The sequence below is a fragment of the Periplaneta americana genome, chromosome 12 (genome assembly GCF_040183065.1).
Source record: "Periplaneta americana isolate PAMFEO1 chromosome 12, P.americana_PAMFEO1_priV1, whole genome shotgun sequence".
Classification (NCBI taxonomy): domain Eukaryota; kingdom Metazoa; phylum Arthropoda; class Insecta; order Blattodea; family Blattidae; genus Periplaneta; species Periplaneta americana.
Window position 1 is genome coordinate 147273008 of NC_091128.1, and position 12709 is coordinate 147285716.

The following is a 12709-nucleotide window of genomic DNA, read 5'->3' on the forward strand; positions in this document are numbered from 1 at the left end:
CGATATACTTGCAAGTTCTTTTTTTTATATTCTATTAAATTTCATAATTAGAATGTTGATAGTCATTATTGATTTAACTCTTATGTTAGTATAAATAATAATAATAATAATAATAATATTATTATTATTATTATTATTATTATTATTATTATTATTATTATTATTATTATTATTATTATGCAATATGTAAAGAATTATAATTAAGTTGAGGTAGCTATGGTGGTTTGAAGAGAAATACTCAGTTGCGGCTGAAGTATGCCTCTCCTTTAAGCTTCTTTTCTGCATTATATCCTGCTTCTTCTTCTCCCGTTGCTTACGTTTCTTCCATGGGGTTCCTTCTGCATCTAAAGATGACTCCTTAACTAATATAACAATTCATATGTCAAAGTATTTTTCTCTGAGGTAGTTTTTGCCGCGTACGTAAGAGGCAGTATTGCCATTCTACTACAGTTTAAAATTGTATGGATAAATGTTTCAAGATGATCTGAATGGGATATTTGTAAATGTTACCATCGTCCTGGTTGGACAATGACTGTTTTCACGAAAAAGTCTTTGGACTATGGTTGTTTTATGAAAAACCACTGAAAATTTTCAGTCCTAAAACATAGGTCTATGGTGTTTTTTTTTTTCATCTAACAACTAATTCAGTAGATTGCCGTTATAATACGCTCACCATATGCTTAATATCTCAAATTTTCATTTTTTGAACTAGGAATGTTTTTTTTTTTTTTTTTTTAACCTTTCAATTATTAGAAAAGTGGAACTCAGTGGAATTCTACCTACCTTTTAAAACTCATTGGAAAACTTGTAGAATTGATTTTTTAAGATACCATTTCAGGGCTGGCCTCGCATTCGAGAGGTCCGGGGTTCGATCCCAGGGGCCGGCAATCCTAACTGAGGTTTTCCATGGTTTCCTCAGTTATTTCCAGGCAAATGCCGAGATTGTACCTCTTGAAAGTCCGGCCATGGACGGCGATCCTTCCCTTAATCCTTTCATATGTGTGAGTGAATGCTGTGTAATGTCTTAAATGCTTGTGTTGTACCGGAGGTGGCCCCGACATTGAGCTGATCCCTCATCCGGGGAGGCCCTCCATGTCCTTGTGTGGTCAAAAAAGTATGTATGTGATCCATAGTAATTCCTCTCCCGACAGGTCGCGGCCCTGTAAGGCCCGGGTGGCGTGGGTCGTGTAAATGCACCTAGAACGGAGAGGTTAAACTGAGAGAAAGAAAGAAAGATACCATTTCACTTAGATTCTAATTTCTTGGGAATGTTTTTATTTTCATGTCGTTTTCCTTCCCCTAGATTTAGGATACGTGGTGGTGGATACAAAAGTATGCTACTCTGCTACTCTCCATAATTATGGAACTGTTCCCGTCGATGTGAATTTAGTGAAGAATGATCATCTGAAGTCATTGGGTATCGCTGTTCACTTTCCTCGATTAGTGAATTTTCCTGTTGGAGCGCAAACTGTTCTTGAAGTTTCATTTAGTCCAACATATGCTCTCTACCCATCTCCGGACCAAGAAGTGAATTGTGTCTTCTACTTGGAAGTAAGTATTTAACCATGAAGTTTTCGCACATAAGTTTATGACATTAGTATTGTGCAAGTTGACAAAAATACGAGTAATATACATAACTTATTCAAAAAATATAGAGCGATCGAGCCAAGATGTCCAGTCACTACCGGTGTGTTTTGTATATGGATCTTTAGTTTCTGTGTAGTGTGAGACTTTATTGTTCAAAATAAATCTGAATGTTTACCACTTCGATTCACGTTCAAGCGCTATATGACTGAAGTAGCCTATAATAGTACATTATGCAACGAGCCTATAATGGTAGTAATTAAGACGCGAGTATGTTTGTTTATGAAACGAGCGCAAGCGAGTTTCATAATTTTCATACGAGCGTCTTAATTACCATTAGGCCTATAGGCAAGTTTCATACGACTTTTTATGCTCGACCATATTTCCAACTTGAAATTATTCATAAGTATTCATGTTATGGTTATCTAAGTGAAGCGCGGAACTGACCTTCTAAATTGTGAGATGTGCGCAGACGCGAAAGTATTGATTTTTTTCCGAGGGACGATTGTCATTGACCTTGATATAATCTAGAGAATAACATGAATATTAATATTGATATAACCTGGAAATTGATTTAGAATTGAAAAACGAGATGACAAATTGAATTTATTTGAATATTATTTACAATTAACGCTAATTATTATAGTAACTGAACATAACCCTCTGCGACAGTATTGGATTTCCAGCCTCCGTGACGTTTCGCTAATTGTTTTCGATTGCATATCCGAGAATAATCGATACTTGCGGTTTTATAATGGTACAATGGTGATTTCTCATTGGCTGAACAACTGAACTATAACGAATAGGTGTACTTTAATGAGGTGCATTAAAGGGCTACTACCAGGTGTATGATTACTACATTTCGGCATGGTCGAGCATAAACAGTATTTTGTATTTCACATCTCCTAGTAACAATGTTGTATATAATATATACATTTTTAAAAGCATGTGTTTTATTACAGGTCAAACTTGGAGGAAAAATTCCAATTCACTTGCAAGCAACTGTCACAGTACCTCGACTTACAGTTTCAAAAACGCATTTGAATTTTGGGAATGTTAAATGTGGAGAGTGTAAAGTTATGACATTGTTCTTACAAAATGAGTGAGTTTACTTTTATTTGTTCATTTATGCATTATTAAAATTTTCTTTATTAAAATCATTTAATAACATAATTATCTTTAATGCATTATTGAAATGTTCGTGTTGGAAAGTATCTTGGTAAGATATACAAGTGTAAGATATTGATTTTGAAAAGCAAAGGAAGATCAACATTGCAAGTTTATACATGCTGTTTGCAACTGATTGAATATAAAGTCATCTTTCACAATTTATTTTAATATTAGTATATAAATAAAGTAACCTGCTAAGTTACAATTTTTGTTTATGGTACTTTTTAAAAGTGCATAAATGAATGCATTCTAATATCCGTATCTCACATTTGTTCTAAATACGATCATTGTAAAATGTCTCACAAATCATTTTATCAACTTTGATTATGTTATGTGGACTTTAGATCACTAATAAAATTTTTTTAAACACACACATTACGTAACTAGTTAGGTAATGATACTGCGTAATGTGAATTATACATTAAATTAAATCTTAACTTTTGAAGGGTCCAGGGGAATAACGATCTTAAGTTATTTAAAAGAAGAGCTAATTGTGCCATCTGTTAGATGAGGTCAAGCAATATCTTCTAAATTTAGTATTTAGTATTTATTTAGTATTTAGTATTTATTTGTTTAACCTGGCAGAGATAAGGCCGTCAGGCCTTCTCTGCCCCTCTACCAGGAGATTCCAACTACAATATGAACAATAAAATAAAAAATGTTATTTCATTGAAGAAAAGTGATCATTGATCAGAGTCTTAAGTATGAGGGATAGAAATTTTAAGTACCCACGTAGGAGACATCCGTCCCATACCATCTTTCCACGACTGTTCCAAAGGTTAAGGGAAAGAGGACACTTGTTGCGAAATTACAATTCTATTCCCACACAACTATTTTTACTTATAACTTTCGACTCAGTCATTTCCGGACCAGGGTTCATTATCTCAAATTGGTACATCTGCCCTTCCCCATCATCCCCGAAAATTTGTAACACCAGCCCGGAAACACCCTGTATAGAGTTGAAATTTTTTAAAAAGTGCAGGGCCTATAACATATATTAAAATAAGCAGGTTTATCAGCATTACTGTTCAAAATTTCTCAACGAAACAAAGTTACTTTAGGTAACAAAAAAACTACGGAGAATCGATTTAGACTATGCATTCTCCGGGAAAGGAACCTATGGGGCTATGGCCCTTATTGCAGCTACGTTCTCAATTTAGGTAATGTTTTCTAGTTTAGAAAATACATATTTTTGGTATGTATTATGAAAGATTTATTACACTGTGTTAATTGAAACACTTATTGTCACACATTTATTTGAATTTCATTTTTTCCTCTTTATTGGTTATTAATTTAATATTTTATGTATTGCTTAACTTTTTCTTGAAATATTTAAAGTTCAACTGAAAATGTAAATCTTCTAGGGGTTCAGTTTCATGTCAGTGGGAAGCATTTCTTGCTCCAGTGGTCAAGGAATGCCCTAAAAGGAATACTGCTGCAAATATTTATGGGCGAAAGAGCGCTCAACCCTCACAAAAAGTATTTTCCTTTCAACATACAAATGAATTAGTCGCTCCTGTTCTGTTTGAAGTGTGCTTCCAACCTAATCACTCTGTAAGTTGATATGAATTCCTTCATTTAGAGCTAGAAATGAAGACTTATAAGTTTGTAAATGATGTTTTGTGATACCTGACGCAAATATCATATTCAATTTTACTGATTTACTTAATGTTATTGATGTATACTTTTATAAATTGACATATTTACAAGTATTACAAATTGAAAGTAACCCTTATCTTACCTTGTTTCAGGGTACTTTTGAAATGAATCTTATCGTAACCGTGCACCAGAATCCAGAGAAAGTAATAGTATTACTGAAAGGCGAAGGCATCGAACCAATACTTTTAATAAGTAATCCACTTATAGTCTTTGAGCCAACCGTACCATATCCTCAGTGTGCTGAGAAGACATTCTCTATTGAGAATCCATGTTCTTTCCCAGTTGAATTTATTTTTTGTGATTTAGACAGGTTTGTCTCTTTTGTTTCTGTATTACTTTATTTAGATACTTCAAATATATTATGATAACTTGTTTTATCATATCCCTCTTAGTTAGCTCTATTTAAAGCCCACGGCATTAATGAACTGAGAGATATTATTAGCTAATACTCAGAGAGATCAGATGTTTATTATTTGGTTCCATAAATCAAAATAGTACATCATGCAACGAGCCTATAATGATAGTAATTAAGACGCGAGGATGTTTATGAAACGAGCGCAAGCGAGTTTCATAATTTTCATACGAGCGTCTTAATTACCATTATAGGCAAGTTTCATACGACATTTTATGCTGGACCATATTTCTAACTTGAAATTATTCATAAGTATTCATGTTGTTCTTATGTGACTGGGGAGCGAACTGACCTTGTGCAATCTCGTAAATTGTGAGATGTGCGCAGACACGAAAGTATTGATTTTTCCGAGAAACAAATGTCATTGACCTTGATATAATCTAGAAAGTAAAATAAACATTAACCTTGATATAACCTTGAAATTGATTTAGACATTGAAAAACGAGATGACAAATTGAATTTATTTGAATATTATAGGAACAGAACATAATCTTCTGCGACAGTATTGGATTTCCAGCCTGCGTGACGTTTTGCTAGTTGTCTTTCGATTGCATATCCGAGAATAATCGAAAACCTGAACTTTAATGAATAGGTGTACTTTAATTACATGCATTAAAGGACTGCTACCAGGTGTATAATTACTACATTTCGGCATACTTACAAATGGCTTTTAAGGAACCCGAAGGTTCATTGCCGCCCTCACATAAGCCCGCCATCGGTCCCTATCCTGTGCAAGATTAAGCCAGTCTCTATCATCATACCCCACCTCCCTCAAATCCATTTTAATATTATCCTCCCATCTACGTCTCGGCCTCCCTAAAGGTCTTTTTCCCTCCGGTCTCCCAACTAACACTCTATATGCATTTCTGGATTCGCCCATACGTGCTACATGCCCTGCCCATCTCAAACGTCTGGATTTCAAGTTCCTAATTATGTCAGGTAAAGAATACAATGCGTGCAGTTCTGTGTTGTGTAACTTTCTTCATTCTCCTGTAACTTCATCCCGCTTAGCCCCAAATATTTTCCTAAGCACCTTATTCTCAAACACCCTTAACCTATGTTCCTCTCTCAGAGTGAGAGTCCAAGTTTCACAGCCACATAGAAGAACCGGTAATATAACTGTTTTATAAATTCTAACTTTCAGATTTCTGGACAGCAGACTGGATGATAAGAGCTTCTCAACCGAATAATAACACGCATTTCCCATATTTATTCTGCGTTTAATTTCCTCCCGAGTGTCATTTACGTTTGTTACTGTTGCTCCAAGATATTTGAATTTTTCCACCTCTTCGAAGGATAAATCTCCAATATTTATATTTCCATTTCGTACAATATTCCCGTCACGAGACATAATCATATACTTTGTCTTTTCGGGATTTACTTCCAAACCGATCGCTTTACTTGCTTCAAGTAAAATTTCCGTGTTTTCCCTAACCGTTTGTGTATTTTATCCTAACATATTCACGTCATCTGCATAGACAAGAAGCTGATGTAGCCCGTTCAATTCCAAACCCTGCCTGTTATCCTGAACTTTCCTAATGGCATATTCTAAAGCGAAGTTAAAAAGTAAAGGTGATAGTGCATCTCCCTGCTTTAGCCCGCAGTGAATTGGAAAAGGATCAGATAGAAACTGACCTATACGGACTCTGCTGTATGTTTCACTGAGACACATTTTAATTAATCGAACTAGTTTCTTGGGAATACCAAATTCAATAAGAATATCATATAATACTTCCCTCTTAACCGAGTCATATGCCTTTTTGAAATCTATGAATAACTGATGTACTGTACCCTTATACTCCCATTTTTTCTCCATTATCTGCCGAATACAAAAAATCTGATCAATAGTCGATCTATTACGGCGAAAACCGCACTGATGATCCCCAATAATTTCATCTACGTACGGAGTTAATCTCCTCAAAAGAATATTGGACAAAATTTTGTACGACGTCAGCAAAAGTGATATTCCTCGAAAGTTACCACAGTTGGTTTTGTCCCCCTTTTTAAAAATAAGTACAATTATGGACTCCTTCCATTGTTCTGGTGCAATTTCCTTTTCCCAAATAGCAAGTACAAGTTTATAAATTTCGCTATATAATGCACTTCCACCCTCTTGTATTAATTCTGCTGGAATTTGATCGATACCTGGAGACTTGTACTTTTTCAGATTTTCTATCGCAACTTCGACTTCTGAAATCGTGGGTTCGGGTATAAATGGCTCAGCAGTTTGTATTTGAATATCGTCCCGATCATTTCTATTTGGCCTATGTACATTTAGTAGTTGCGCAAAATAGTTTTTCCATCTGTTTAGGATTGATGAAGAGTCTGCAAGTAAGTCACCATTCTCATCCTTGATCACGTTTACCCTTGGCTGATATCCGTTCTTAAATTCCTTTATACCCTTGGCATGGTCGAGCATAAATACATAAATAGACCTACGGTATGAGTAAGAGACTCACATTAATATACGATGTAAAATAATAGTTTACATCGTAGAACTTTCTTAATATTGGATTTCCTACATAGGGCTTAATTTCTGGTGTCTTCCACCTACACTGAAATGCAATAAACCTGCTTACTATAAAATTCAGATTTTTTAAATGTAAATATATTATCTATTGGACTTGCATACAATTATGTGTGATGGAGTGTTGTCTTAATCTTCTAACTAGTGTCTGCATACGAAATTCTATTTTATTTGCAATTCTTTTCAAAATTATGGCTGAAAATCCATTTAGTGTCATTTCCATTCAAAATACATGAGTTTTGTGATCATAAACTTTTCCATGTTTTTCGTTATTGTATTGCTTCTCGTCTGCCTTTATTGTGAAGAATGTTGTTGATGCATTAAATTCGTTTGCAACAATATTGCTGTCAGCAAAAGAAGCTGCAAAAGTTATTGCCCTTATTGACGATGGACACAGTTTGCACTGTGCTGCTACTGCAGTTGTCTACAACAACTGCAAAATGCATTGAAGTTGACGGTGGGTTTTTTGAACATGTTCTGTAAAGAAAAGTACACAATTAAACAGAACATAAGGTAACAATGTTTTAATTTACTATCACCTGCACTTTTCATATTCCTCATTGTTTCCATTGTTTTCTCCGAAATCGTTAAGAACAGGACATAACGTTCATATAAACTTTTTTGTTCAGAATCATCAATTTTATCACCCCTCAAACCACATAGACTACCTTTCCTCCTGATGACTCACCCTATATTTAATATCTTTATTTATGAAACTTGCGCAATATTTTCATATATTGCATGATAAAGTATTGTATTTCATAAACACTGTATTATTTTCAGCCAAGTTTTGGAAGAAGAAAGAATTTTGAGACTGTTGGCACATTATTACAGGAAGGATTATTTGTTAGCACCAGTCAGAATTCCAGGACAACCCTTGCCACAGGAATTTAACGATTTTTACCAATACTTAATTTCTCAACTTACGTCTAAACTGATGCTTCAGGAAGAAAGTGATACAAGTTCAAAATCAGGAGATGATGGTAAGAAAAATATTAAGATGTTTTAGAATAAATCTCTCCGTGGTTTTCATACTGTGTGCTGGAAGGTATGCTGTTCTGTTGGATACCAACTCCATTCACTTCTTCATGGGGAAGCTTCATTGAAGTGTTAACATTGGAAATATGATTTATGGTGATCATTTTCACATGTTAATTGTGGACTAAGTTTACAAATACCTAGTTGACTAATTTCAGCTTAGTAGGAGCCATCTTTAGAACTAGAGAGATCCTTGTATCTTCGGTTTCTTCAGTTGTTTTGCAGAGGGGTTCGTTTGTGTTACATAGTATGGAGTCAAATAGTATGTATTGTCTATCAGCTGATATCTTTTACCCCCGAACTCTTCTCCCGTTCACCATTCCTTAAATATCGTAATTAACAGCACATGGTGGAATACCCAAAGTTTAAAAGTTTACTTCCGAACACAATTACCATAAAAGCCTATAAACTCAGAATAGGTACATTGTTAGAGTATTTTATGCAATAAACTGAAGCTTCCAGTATTGGAAAAATAATATTTATTTCAATAATACAGTATATTTAGAGTTGTATTTTAAACAGTCATGCCCTTTGTCTACATTTCTTTGAGTGATATTAATAAAAGTTTCCCGAAACGAAAAATTATTTCACATCGCAGCAAATAAAGGAAGATATTATTGTGTTACTTTGAAATTAAATTAATCGTTCTTGTGACAATAATTGTATTTGCTCCATATATTTCTTCCTTAAGGTCCCATATCTCGGATTCGCGTTACGAAATGCGTGCTGGTTCGAGTTAATTTCCCCACTCTAATCTTGTTGTCCTTTAAAAATTTACCCATACATTCATTTCGTAATAATTTAATATTTATCGTAGGTGTAATGATATCTGTGTTGGTATTTTCTATAATTCCTTAACACTATTCGTAAGAAAATGGTCTAACAGTAGGCGTCGTACGATTTAATATGAATAGTTGATGTTAAAATTGCAAGAATGAACAGTGATAATTTATTTTGTAATAGAATTTATAATAGCTGATTACCAGTATCAATTATTCAATAATATTTACTCGTACAGATACACCAGAGATAGAAACAAAAGCACAAGGAAGATTGTCCTCTAAAGTACAATCTGTAGCTTCTCAATCGACAATAGACACTGCGACAGAAAGAATGCCTATTTGTGCTGATTCCTTACTCAACATGGAACCTGAAAAAATCGAAGACATTCTTCACGGTATGTACTGTAATATTACTACAATAATAGGAACAGTCTGTTTCTCTTTATTTTTAAAGCGTTTCTCCACTTGCGAAGACAAGTTCACAGACATTGTTTTTTTTATCGTTTTCCCACTTACAAAAACAAGTTCATATTGTTTTTTTATCGCTTTCCACTTACGAAAACAAGTTCACAGACATTGTTTTTTTATCGTTTTCCCACTTACCAAACAAGTTCACAGACATTGTTTTTTTTATCGTTTTCCCACTTAAGAAAACAAGTTCACAGACATTGGTTTTTATCGCTTTCCACTTACGAAAACAAGTTCACAGGCATTGGTTTTTATCGTTTTCCCACTTATAAAAACAAGTTCATAGACATTGGTTTTTATCGCTTTCACTTACGAAACAAGTTCAAAGATATTGTTTTTCTATCGTTTTCCTACTTATCAAAACAAGTTCACAGACATTGGTTTTTATCGTTTCCCACTTACGAAAACAAGTTCACAGACATTGGTTTTTATCGCTTTCCACTTACGAAAACAAGTTCACAGGCATTGTTTTTTTAATCGTTTTCCCACTTATCAAAACAAGTTTACAGATATTGTTTTTTTATCGTTTTCCCACTTATCAAAACAAGTTCACAGACATTGTTTTTTTATCGTTTTCCCACTTACAAAAACAAGTTCATATTTTTTTTATCGCTTTCTACTTACGAAAACAAGTTCACAGACATTGTTTTTTTATCGTTTTCCCACTTACCAAACAAGTTCACAGACATTGTTTTTTATCGTTTTCCCACTTAAGAAAACAAGTTCACAGACATTGGTTTTTATCGCTTTCCACTTACGAAAACAAGTTCACAGGCATTGGTTTTTATCGTTTTCCCACTTATAAAAACAAGTTCACAGACATTGGTTTTTATCGCTTTCACTTACGAAACAAGTTCAAAGATATTGTTTTTCTATCGTTTTCCTACTTATCAAAACAAGTTCACAGACATTGGTTTTTATCGTTTCCCACTTACGAAAACAAGTTCACAGACATTAGTTTTTATCGCTTTCCACTTACGAAAACAAGTTCACAGGCATTGTTTTTTTAATCGTTTTCCCACTTATCAAAACAAGTTTACAGATATTGTTTTTTATCGTTTTCCCACTTATCAAAACAAGTTCACAGATATTGTTTTTTATCGTTTTCCTACTTATCAAAACAAGTTCACAGACATTGGTTTTTATCGTTTTCCACTTACGAAAACAAGTTCACAGACATTGGTTTTTTATCGTTTTCCCGCTTACGAAAACAAGTTCACAGGCATTGTTTTTTTTATCGTTTTCCCACTTATGAAAACAAGTTCACAGATATTGTTTTTTTATCGTTTTCCTACTTATCAAAACAAGTTCACAGACATTGGTTTTTATCGTTTTCCACTTACGAAAACAAGTTCACAGACATTGGTTTTTATCGCTTTCCACTTATATCGTTTTCCACTTACGAAAACAAGTTCACAGACATTGGTTTTTATCGCTTTCCACTTACGAAAACAAGTTCACAGGCATTGTTTTTTTTTAATCGTTTTCCCGCTTACGAAAACAAGTTCACAGGCATTGTTTTTTTATCGTTTTCCCACTTATGAAAACAAGTTCACAGATATTGTTTTTTTATCGTTTTCCTACTTATCAAAACAAGTTCACAGACATTGGTTTTTATCGTTTTCCACTTACGAAAACAAGTTCACAGACATTGGTTTTTATCGCTTTCCACTTACGAAAACAAGTTCACAGGCATTGTTTTTTTTAATCGTTTTCCCACTTATGAAAAAAGTTCACAGATATTGATTTTTTTTATCGTTTTCCCACTTATCAAAACAAGTTCACAGATATTGTTTTTTTATCGTTTTCCTACTTATCAAAACAAGTTCACAGACATTGGTTTTTATTGTTTTCCACTTACGAAAACAAGTTCACAGACATTGTTTTTTTATTGTTTTCCCACTTACGAAAACAAGTTCACAGACATTGTTTTTTTTTATCGTTTTCCCGCTTACGAAAACAAGTTCACAAACATTGTTTTCTTATCGTTTTCCCACTTACGAAAATAAGTTCACATTGTTTTTTTTATCGTTTTCCATTTACGAAAATAAGTTCATAGACTTTTTTTTATCGTTTTTCTACTTACGAAAACAAGTTCACAGATATTGTTTTTTATGTCTCGTTTGGAAATTCATTTCAGAATATATTGAAAAAGAAATTGAAACAGGAGAACTAAACTACGAAAATTGTGATCCCTTAAAGCAAGCTTTAATTTATCTGAGAAGACCAACAACTACTAAAGAAGAACCAATCTTAAAAAACGGAACATTAATAATATTTCATGGCGCACCTTTCACAGGTATGAAATTATTCTCATTAGTCTGAAGTTTGTGTGATTTGCAGTGATTACAAATCTGTTGTACAGTAGTAGTAAAAAAAACCGGACCGACCCTTGTAGCTGATTTCAGAGCCTTGTTCACTTCAGAGCACGATAGACTGGTAACTAAGATTTTCGTGGTTCGAATCCTGCCTGGGAAGGAAACTTTTTTTGTTCCTTATTCAAATTTATTCTCAATACTTTTCGATTGCTGGTAAAATTCATGTTCTGGGAATAATAAGTTAATTAAGTAGTAAAATATCGTTGCAATCGAAAATTATTGGGAATAAATTTGAATAAGGGACAAAAAACGTTTCCTTCCCAGGCAGGATTCGAACCACGAAAGTCTTAGTTACCAGTCTATCGTGCTCTGAAGTGAGCAAGGCTCTGAAATCAGCTACAAGGGTCGGTACGGTTTGTTTTTTGCCACTACTGTCTGTAGATGCTTAAGGTTCACCTGTATAAATTTTGAAGAAATAATTAAGAAAATAATTTTCATTTTTTCCACCTATATATTTGCTACAGTTCTGCATTTAAAATAATTACTTATGTAAAATCAAACTTGTACTAATTTTCGTAGGAAGTTATATGCAATTACTGCACAATGCATATAATGAATACATTTGAAATTTGACCTATTATTTATTAATACAGATTCCACGTACTACGCTTGTAGAGCGGCCAGAATACTAGGTCTTACGGCATTGAACATCGATAATGTTATCCTAGAAGCAGCTGCTTCAGGTAAAACT

The 12709-nt window shown here is 33.8% G+C and overlaps 1 long non-coding RNA gene across 1 annotated transcript; it reads left to right on the forward strand.

The window, feature by feature from the left end:
* Positions 1-1316: 1316 nt before the first annotated feature.
* LOC138710087 (uncharacterized) lies at positions 1317-4257 on the forward strand. The gene is made up of 3 exons (XR_011335054.1): positions 1317-1551; positions 2547-2686; positions 4119-4257. It is a non-coding gene; the product is annotated as an uncharacterized lncRNA (long non-coding RNA).
* Positions 4258-12709: the final 8452 nt, after the last annotated feature.